Source organism: Pundamilia nyererei, unplaced genomic scaffold, assembly GCF_000239375.1.
Source record: "Pundamilia nyererei isolate P.nyererei 1_Seehausen unplaced genomic scaffold, PunNye1.0 scaffold00047, whole genome shotgun sequence".
NCBI lineage: Eukaryota > Metazoa > Chordata > Actinopteri > Cichliformes > Cichlidae > Pundamilia > Pundamilia nyererei.
In genome coordinates, this window is record NW_005187448.1 from 999,699 (window position 1) to 1,008,974 (window position 9,276).

Consider the following 9,276-nt stretch of genomic DNA (forward strand, 5'->3'; position numbering starts at 1 on the left):
TTTGCCCTGATGCAACGGTTGCAACCACTGAACCACTTTGTCGCCCTTTCAAATGAATTCCATAGATATGACACACAAGACCAAAAAATCCTCCCGGCATCCACCGGGAGTCAAACCAGCCGTGACTCACATCCTAGTCCAGCGCTCATCAGAAGGCATTCTCTGATTTCTACACGTCACACTTCTTTTTTCTCAGAATTACTCAAAGAACTTTAGTCATTCACTTTCACTCCATAACCGTTGTGATCAACACTACGAAACCTAGAGGTGAGCAAGCTCGAGCAGGCATTCAGAATGCAAACGGCACTTGACATCATCATCCCATCCCATTTTCTATTCAGTGTCATAAATCAATGCTTGGCCTTACTTAATCCATTCATCAAAAATATAGAAATTTTTACATTTGGTTTGAGTAATTCATAATTAATTCATTAAGTAATTAAATCCACAAACTCAAAACTTTTATTTGCCATAAAGTAAAGACGAATGATGAAGTATGAAGAGTGGAAAGAAATTAGGCAGAAAACATCACAAAACCTGCTTGAGATACGTTTCAGTAGCTAAAGGTTAGTTGGCGAGTGGTTCCTGAAGGTTGCTGTCTGACACTGGGTGAAACCAGTCGCACCAAAAACCTCCTTGTGATTGCTTTGCTCACTAGCAGATTGCTGCATGTTATTTGCATGGGTGTCACAGATCCGTCTGGCCAACCACTGAGCAGCAGTGAAACTTGAGAAAGTGGAAACTGGAAATGGAGTCTGTTCACCTTCAAAGTTGTGCCTTTCTACTTTTACTTTGAAGGTGAATATTCTCTGTTTCTGCTTTGTGTCACACTGTTCACAGTTTCACTAATGCTTGATGAGTAGTTAGCAATTCACTTTTAAATTCTAGCATATGTTCAACCCACGGGATAAGGAAACAAGCAGAAAACAAACAAACAAACAAAAAATTCCTTATTTACTTGAGCCCTGTTTTCCAGCAGTCCTGCAGCTTATATGTCTACATAGGACTTCCCTGCACGGGTCACAAAGCATTTGATTTTAATCATAAAGTCTGTTTGTTTGCTTCTCTGTGTCTGTTAGCAGGATTAAACTCCTAATTTTAATATAAATTTATGTAAAATATTTACCAGGGATCCGGTTTCACCCATATGAGAACTGACTTCAGGGGTTGGATGTAGGATTTTTTCCCCATCGAACATTTTGTGTCATATCAAATAAAAATACATATAAAACTGAAATACGAAAAAATGTGAGACAAGCTGTCGATGCTTTTAAGAATCCAATGTGGATCCAGAGATCCTGGATTCAGGGACAAAGTGTGCATCGTGTGGAAGGAATTTCAGCCTTGGCTGATGTAAGCAGTCTTGGAAAGATCTTGTTATGGAAGCACATGGTTATGGTCTTCCTGTCGCCAATCACAGATGTAAATGCAATGTTTGTATATGGAAATGGCTAGATCATGGTTCAGGGATTCGTGCTGAAACACTGAGGTGTCAAAGTGAATTTAAGACTTCACATAACAAGAGTAAAGGGGTTGGGTGAAAACTATAGGATGAGAGGAAACATTGGGCGGGGGGAATGAGGGGCAGAGTGGGTTGCAAGTAGACAAAGAACGCTGCTCGTCTTTCAAAAGTCCCACACAGGAAGCTTTTAAAAGGTTAAACATTGTTTACATGTACATAACTGCACACCTTCAGACACCGAATACACAGGGATTCATTCATACGCGCGCAAAACACAACACCTGTCTAGTGAGAAAATGTGTTTCCTTTTGTTAAAGTTAAAAATAGTATACGTTTAAGTGCCGTGTGTACGCCGAGACACTTCATTTTTACTGGGTTTTTCTGAGAAAAAATACCAAACCTCTCTTTCATATTGATGGGGGTCCATTGTATGATGCGGGCTTTGTGATAAGATTGCATCCCAATATTTAACTCTGCAGTGATAACATGTTACATAAAGATGTTGCAAGGAAGGAAAACAGATTAAGAAATCTGCTCATATCCAACAAATATAACTAACTTGTGACGTCCTTATGAGACTAACGTGATCCCCTGGTGATTCTAATATTAACTAAACTGTACAGTTTGGGTATGTAAAATGTATTTACAGACGCAATGTTTGTTTTGTTTTTTTTCAATGTGCTTTACAAGAGCAGGTAAAGGATGAAACCCATGTAAGAACCTGAGTAGGATTGCTTTACATAGCTGGAATGCACAGGAGAGAGTGAAAACCAACGGTGTACCTAGATTCAACTTCTCAGGAAAAGCTTGATTAACTACCCCCACAAAAATTTAGACGCAACCCTCATACCTCTAACATTCAATACAGTGCTGGTCTATGGGAGAGACACACCCTCTATAAACTCAGCGGGCTCGCATCGAAGCTTGCTAACTGTGAAGGTGCTGTTTTCCCATGTGTACAGACAGCAGCAGAACTGGAAAAGCTTCATATGTGTCAAGACATCATTCCAGGCCAAAGCATTCAACATGACATGCAGTAAAGGCTTTCGGTAACCACAAAGGTGTTAGCTGAGAAAGTATTTTATGATGTTAGAACTTCAATAAAAACAGCAGTGATTTGTCAATCACAAGGGCTGCTCTAAACAACACCCCACTCTGTGAAACTGTGAAACCCACTGATCATAAACTCACTTCTGATGACAATGAACTCATCAAGAAAGTATTACTGAGTTCATAGATCAAAGAAGTAGACGGCTTATTTTCCCATAGAGTTGTAGTCAATCAGACATCTATTGAGGTTTTGCAAACATTTGAATATGTGCTAACCACGTGACATTAACTCATTGGACATTTTGGACTTGTGACAATGTAGGATAAGTGAAAAAGTCCCCAGTAGGCTTAGATACTGGTCAGTGGCCATCTGGCAACCACCCATCGTGAGGGAAAATGAGTGGTTGTTGGAGGCTGATTGCAGTCCCTGGGAAAATAATTACTAAAGCCCCAGTCACACAGGCCCAGAGACCGGTCACTGACCCCCATTTTCTTCTAGAGAAAATTTTATCTTCTTCAGCTATTTAGCAAAAGCCTCTTTGTTATTGCTACAATCACCCACAGTTTGCATGAAAATGAAGAACTTAACTCCAAATACAACTTATCTAAGAAACTCTGCGCTGAAACACAGCTTCAGACTAAAAGTTGTGGCTTTTGAAACATGTTGTCTTCAGCTCTGAGGTCCAAGTTTAAAGGTGAGCCTTCTCCATTTCCAGCATGCTTTGGCCTTTCTCAACTTATACTTCCATTTTTGAGTAGTTAAGTGTTTTCAGACAAACACGATAAACTACAGGCCACTGTGGGAATCTGCTAACAACCAAAGCAGTCACCAAGTAGTCATTGTTGCAGCACCTTCTTTGAAACTGATTTCACCTAACATCAGAGCAATATCAAGGAACATATAGCTTGTCAGTTTTCCCTAGCAACATCTTGCATCACGTTCAATTTTGCAGACAAATCTCAAGCAGTAAGATGTCATGTGACGTCATATTAGAAACAACTGATAAAGTTAGCCCCTGCTGGTCAATAAAAGCAGTGCAGGTTTAACATACGTCTAGGATGACGACATATAGATGTAAAGGTGAGCAGTGGTTTGTTGCATTAACTGATGAGACTTTGCAGCCTTTGAACCAGAGCTGCATATGAAGACCAAGAAAGGCTTTCAGCACTCGCTCAAAAACAGAAAAAATGTTTGTTCATTCTTAAGGTTTATGAGCTTTTAGGGTCATTCCTTTGTCCTGAGCTGTTCTTCATGTACTTAGGCAAATAAAAGATCATGTCAATATGAGTCGGCGCAGGGAGCAGAAAGCTAAATACCACAATATCACACAGCATTTAATACAGAGGAATTTACACCAAGGGTCAGAGATGAACTGTGGCATGTACACAACATACAAAGATATATGCTACTTAGAGGGCCACACCAGATCCAATGTACTGACGTTTGTGTGAGTCTTCGAGACCATTTTTGTCGTGTGTTTAGATCTGACTAAAGCTAAGAGTTTACTGGAAAGGCCCTGGATGTAGTGAATTACTGATATAAACAACAGCATCAGTGTTATTGAGAATTTACTTCCACGTGATGCTTCTGCTTTAGAAACATGTACTTCAAATATCTCTTAAATGTTTCAGAGTAATGAGCAGAATAAAGTTTAGGGTCGTAACCTGAGAAATCAGTACAAACCCTTCAGAATCAGCTGTTTTGTTTGAACAAAAGCTTTAGCATATCCACCAAAGCTCAGGACTCCTCCTACTCATATCAATCAATCAATCAATAAAAAGCATTTTCTTGATAAGAGTGTATCTTTGTAGTTACTTTCTTTAATTTCCTTGGGGTAACACGCTGATAGAAAGGTTTGACATATCACCCATTTTATAGTATTGATCACAAAATGAATGCACTTCATTAGGTGCCTTTTTCACCGTGAAAGGTAAATATCTAATCAGCCAGTCACGTGGCAGCAACTCTTTTGCATTTAGGCATGCAGACATAATGGAGAAGAAAGGTGGTATAAGTGTCTTTGAATGTGGCACGGTTCTTGGCACCAGATTTGTTGGTCTGAGTATTTCAGAAATTGCTGATCTACTGGGATTTTCCCACACAATCATCTAGGGTTTATAGAAAATAGAATGATAGTTCCCTGGGCGAAATGCTTTGTTGATGCAAGAAGTCAGCAAAGAATTTGGCAGACTGCTTTGAGCTAAAATGAAAGCAACAGTAACTCAAATAGTGACTCATTACAACTGAGATATGTAACAGAACATCTATAAAATCCTTAAAGCAGACACAGCAGCAGAAGAGCTCACCTGGTGTCACTCCTGTCCGCTACAATTAGAAAGAGCTTCCCACAGTTTGACAATAGAAGATCTGAAAAACGTTGTCTGGTCTGATGAGTATGAATTTGTTGTAAACAACATGAAAGCATGGATCCATCCTACTTTTTATTAACAGTTCAGGATGCTTCTGTTGTAGTGATGTGTGATATGTTCTTGGCACACTTTGGGCCTCTTAGAGCCAACTGAGCATCAACACCACAGTCTACCAGAGTATTGTTGGTGACCATATTCATCCCTTTATGACCACAGTGTACCTGTCTTTTGACAAGTGCTTCCAGCAGGATAATGTGCCGTACCAAAAAGCTCAAATCATCTCAAACTAGTTTCTTGAACATGACAGTGAGTTCACTAATGTTCTCCACAGTCACCAGATCTCAATCCAGAGGACCTTTGGGATGGGATGGACCAGGAGAGTCTGGTCAGATGTGCAGCTGACATATCTGCACCAACTGTGTGATGCTATGCTGTCAATACGGACCTTGAGGAATGTTTCCAGTACTTTGCCTAATCTCTGCCAGAAAGAATTAAGGTCGTTCTGAAGTCCACAAATACACAATGTCATTTTTATCTATTTTGTAGAGCTTCACGTTGAAGTGGGCAGATATTCAGTTACTTTAAAACATCAGGTTTCTATGCAAATACTGGGTGTCTGCATGAATATCCCAAACTGAATGAATGGGAAGGTGAGAAAATGCATTTAAATTTGACACGGGCACTTTCATGATTTCAAAAAGCAAGGTCACTAATACACAACAGGCACCCAGGATCAGCTTGGCTGATGGTGCACAAATACTCCTATTGTCCTTTAAACTCGTCACCTCCTCTGTGTGTGGTGGCTTGCTGCTGCTGTCTGACAGACAGCAGGGCTGGTACTGGCTTGCAGAGCTTAGTTATAGTTATAAACATCCCAGAATACGGGGCACATCTGCTGCCACACAGTAGCCACTATCTGCAATTTTAAGCTAGCATCTGCTGAAGCAATTAGGGTGTCCAGAATGAGAAGAAGTGGAGCAGGAAAAGAAATAGTAAGGAGTAAGTAAGAGAGGGATGGGGAAGGCTTTTCACAAAGGGACACACGAATCTCCAAACCATAAAACATCAGCTGCTGAAAATGTAGCGTGTATTGGATCAGACTGAAGGCAGATGTAATTTGTCTGGTGCTGTGGAGCATCATGACAGAAGTTTTGTAGAGTTCAGGGTCTTTTCCTTCACAACTCCACAGCTGGCTTTGACAGAAGTTAAAGCTTGGAGAAAATCTTGGATCGTAAAGGCTTGAACACAAATCGTGACGCAGCCAAAACTGTTGCTGATGAATTAATTAGTTGAATTAATAAACCACATCGAGTGGCCTTGAAGCCAAAAACAATCTAAAACATTCTTACAGAATATTATTGCAGCCATTGTGCCAGTCAAGCAAAACAGAAAGGTTCTCGTGCTCCTGTTTGAAGATATTAACGACTTAGACTACTGTGGTTCTTACAGGCTCCGACCCTCCATCTCTGCCACTGAATTAATATGATGAGAAATTTTCAGTCTATTAATTTCTCATATAATTGGACCTTGCACTGAATAAAATATAGTGGAATGGTTCCTGATTACATTTTTCTACTTTGCTTACCAAATTGCATTTCATAAAATTGATGGTTCACTGAACTTTTTTTTGTAAGCAATCCAATAATTTGCTGGTTAACAATATCAGGCTGGACTCTAAAGCTGCCTCTTTTAGGTTATGCACACCACTTTATGTTTTAGAAGCACTGTCCTGTTCTCTCATGCTCGTCCTGCAGTCTAAAGACATGCATGTTATTAAACAGATTAAGTTATGATTCTAGGTGTAGCTGTGCATGTGAGCATTAAAGGTTTTTTCTAGCTTTTAATGGCTGAACTGTGATGGGTTGATGACCTGTCCTGTACTCCACCTCATACCCAGTGACTTGGGATTAAGCTTCAGTCCTACCACGACCCTTGTTAACCACATTATTAAGAAAACTGATGGTGGAAGTTAATTGCTGAGAATGTAACACATTGTAGGTTTGACAGGGCAAGAAGAAGTGGCAATCTGCAAGTGATATAGGGCAGCGGTCTCCAACCTTTTTTGCGCCACGGACCGGTTTATGCCCGACAATATTTTCACGGACCGGCCTTTAAGGTGTCGTGGATAAATACAACAAAATAAAACTAGTAGATTTATTCATAACACACGTGAAAAGACCCAGGAACACCGAGTTAACGATAAAAACGATAACAAAATAACCCTGAAAACCGATAAAAACCCTGAAAACCAGACATTTCACACCTGAGCCTCAACTCTCGCGGCCCGGTACCAAACGACTCACGGACCGGTACCGGTCCGAGGCCCGGGGGTTGGGGACCGCTGATATAGGGTACATAAACCAGGTCATCCAAACCTAATTAGAATGGTCAAATTATTAACATAAAAAGTTTAGCAAAACATTGTCTAGAGACTGCCTACTTAGTTTAACATATTTGACAATTTCCCTGTGTAATGATACACAAATCCTGGAATATTGTCTGCAATCTCTCTGTTTGGCTTGTTTGCAAAATCTCTGATCATCTGGCCACTTGCCTTTTTTGGCCTGCCGGACTTCATTGTTGCAACATCTGAACATGTTCCCAGTTTTCATCAGTTACCACAGTGAGTTAGAAAACAATTAAACAAGAGCTAAGAAGTAATAATTGGACATCAGCCTTTAAACACCAGCTGTGCTCAAGTGTGATGTTTTCAGGACATAACAATTTCTAAATACTAATCTTTGAAGAAAATGTTGAAACGTTGTCCCCTGAGCCATCACTCAAAATCCAAACTGCTGCTCAAATCTCTGAAACGATGGCTTTGGGATCATGTTTGCACTTCCAGCCAAAAGTGAAACAGCATCCAAAGGTGTTTTTTTCTGTTGTTAGATTAGGCCAAAAACCAAGAAACCGAGTCTTTCGAGTGGAAATGGAGTTTTAATTTTCTAGTGAGACACCTCCTCATGTAAACAAAGCCAAATGATAACAAAACGTTTTGGGGGGTTTTCTGCTCCTTTCTTTCCAATTCTTTATGAAAAAACCTGTTTTGAGTTTCATAGTTCTTGATACCTCATTTGACATGAGGATAGGTCCGGACAGATGTTCCCTTTAAGCGCACATCTGTCTGCTTTTCATTTGAGCTCTTTAATGTGGCTCTCTTGGGTGCAAAAGGCACGGTCAAACACTCGCAATGTTTCTGTGCGCTAAATACTATTGAGGGCGGGGTGGCAGAGAAAACCACGGTGAAACGAGTGACACAAGAAATGGAAAAGATGAAGGATTATGAGTGAGATATCCTTCAGCAATCATCCCGGCTTTGTGGTTTGGGATCATGTCTGATTTGAATATATTTTAGATATAACTATCGTCCAAGCAGAAGCTCAGTTGGATTGACTGGTGGAATATTTCACACAGCCTGTGTAACTCTGCAGACAATACTGATTAACTCCCAAGTCATTCCCATTACAGTATTCCACAAGACAGTTCTCACCCCATTGAATCCCATGAAGAGCAAAGGCAGCATCAGCGGAATGGAATGAAGCAACTAATTGATCCTAAATGACTGGAAATGATGAGGAACCCAGACTCACTCTGACCCACAGCTGACATTTTGGGTATGAATTCCCAAAATTGAGTAGTTATGTTTTTCGGAAGCCAGCTACAACTTATATATTATATTAATTATATTATATATATTAAAAAATAATATAATAATAAAATAAATTCTCATTTCATTGTGTCTACGTATGTGTGATTATGGGAAAGTGTGGATGTGAGAAGGAGCACGTGTGTGTGCAGTGCTGCTCTTGGGTGGTTAGAGCTTGGCAAACACAGCCTGCCTCTGTGCCAGACACTTCTCTAATCAACGCAGGTCACTGGAGCAAGATGGCTGCTCTCTAAGCCGCCTTAACTGGTAAAAGATGTGGTGGCTTCACCCTCGATTCAGCACGGGGTTCCAACATTTCACTCAAACATGGGGGCTGTTTCATAATCATTTCATTATGGACCCCAAAGAGATTTCAATATCCTGTGTCTATGCGATGAAGGTGGAGCTGCTTACCGTGTTACACAAAATGTTTCAGTAAGCATTTCCAGCCTGTGTTTATGGCCAAATTTAACTTTCACTGTAATTGGTGCCGTGTTTCTCCATTGATCTTCCCATAGAAAACATGCTCGACTGTGTGATATGTTTTTATCTATGCACTCTCACTTTATCCCACAGAGTTCATAGAGCAGGATGGAGAGCCTAGCTCCCCCCCCAGAAGCACCGGCTTCCTTTTCAAAAAGTATTCGTGTCAAATTCTGAGGAGCTGCATGTGGAAACTAGGTAAGAGACAGCATGGGTGCACACACACACACACACACACACACACACACACACACACACACACACA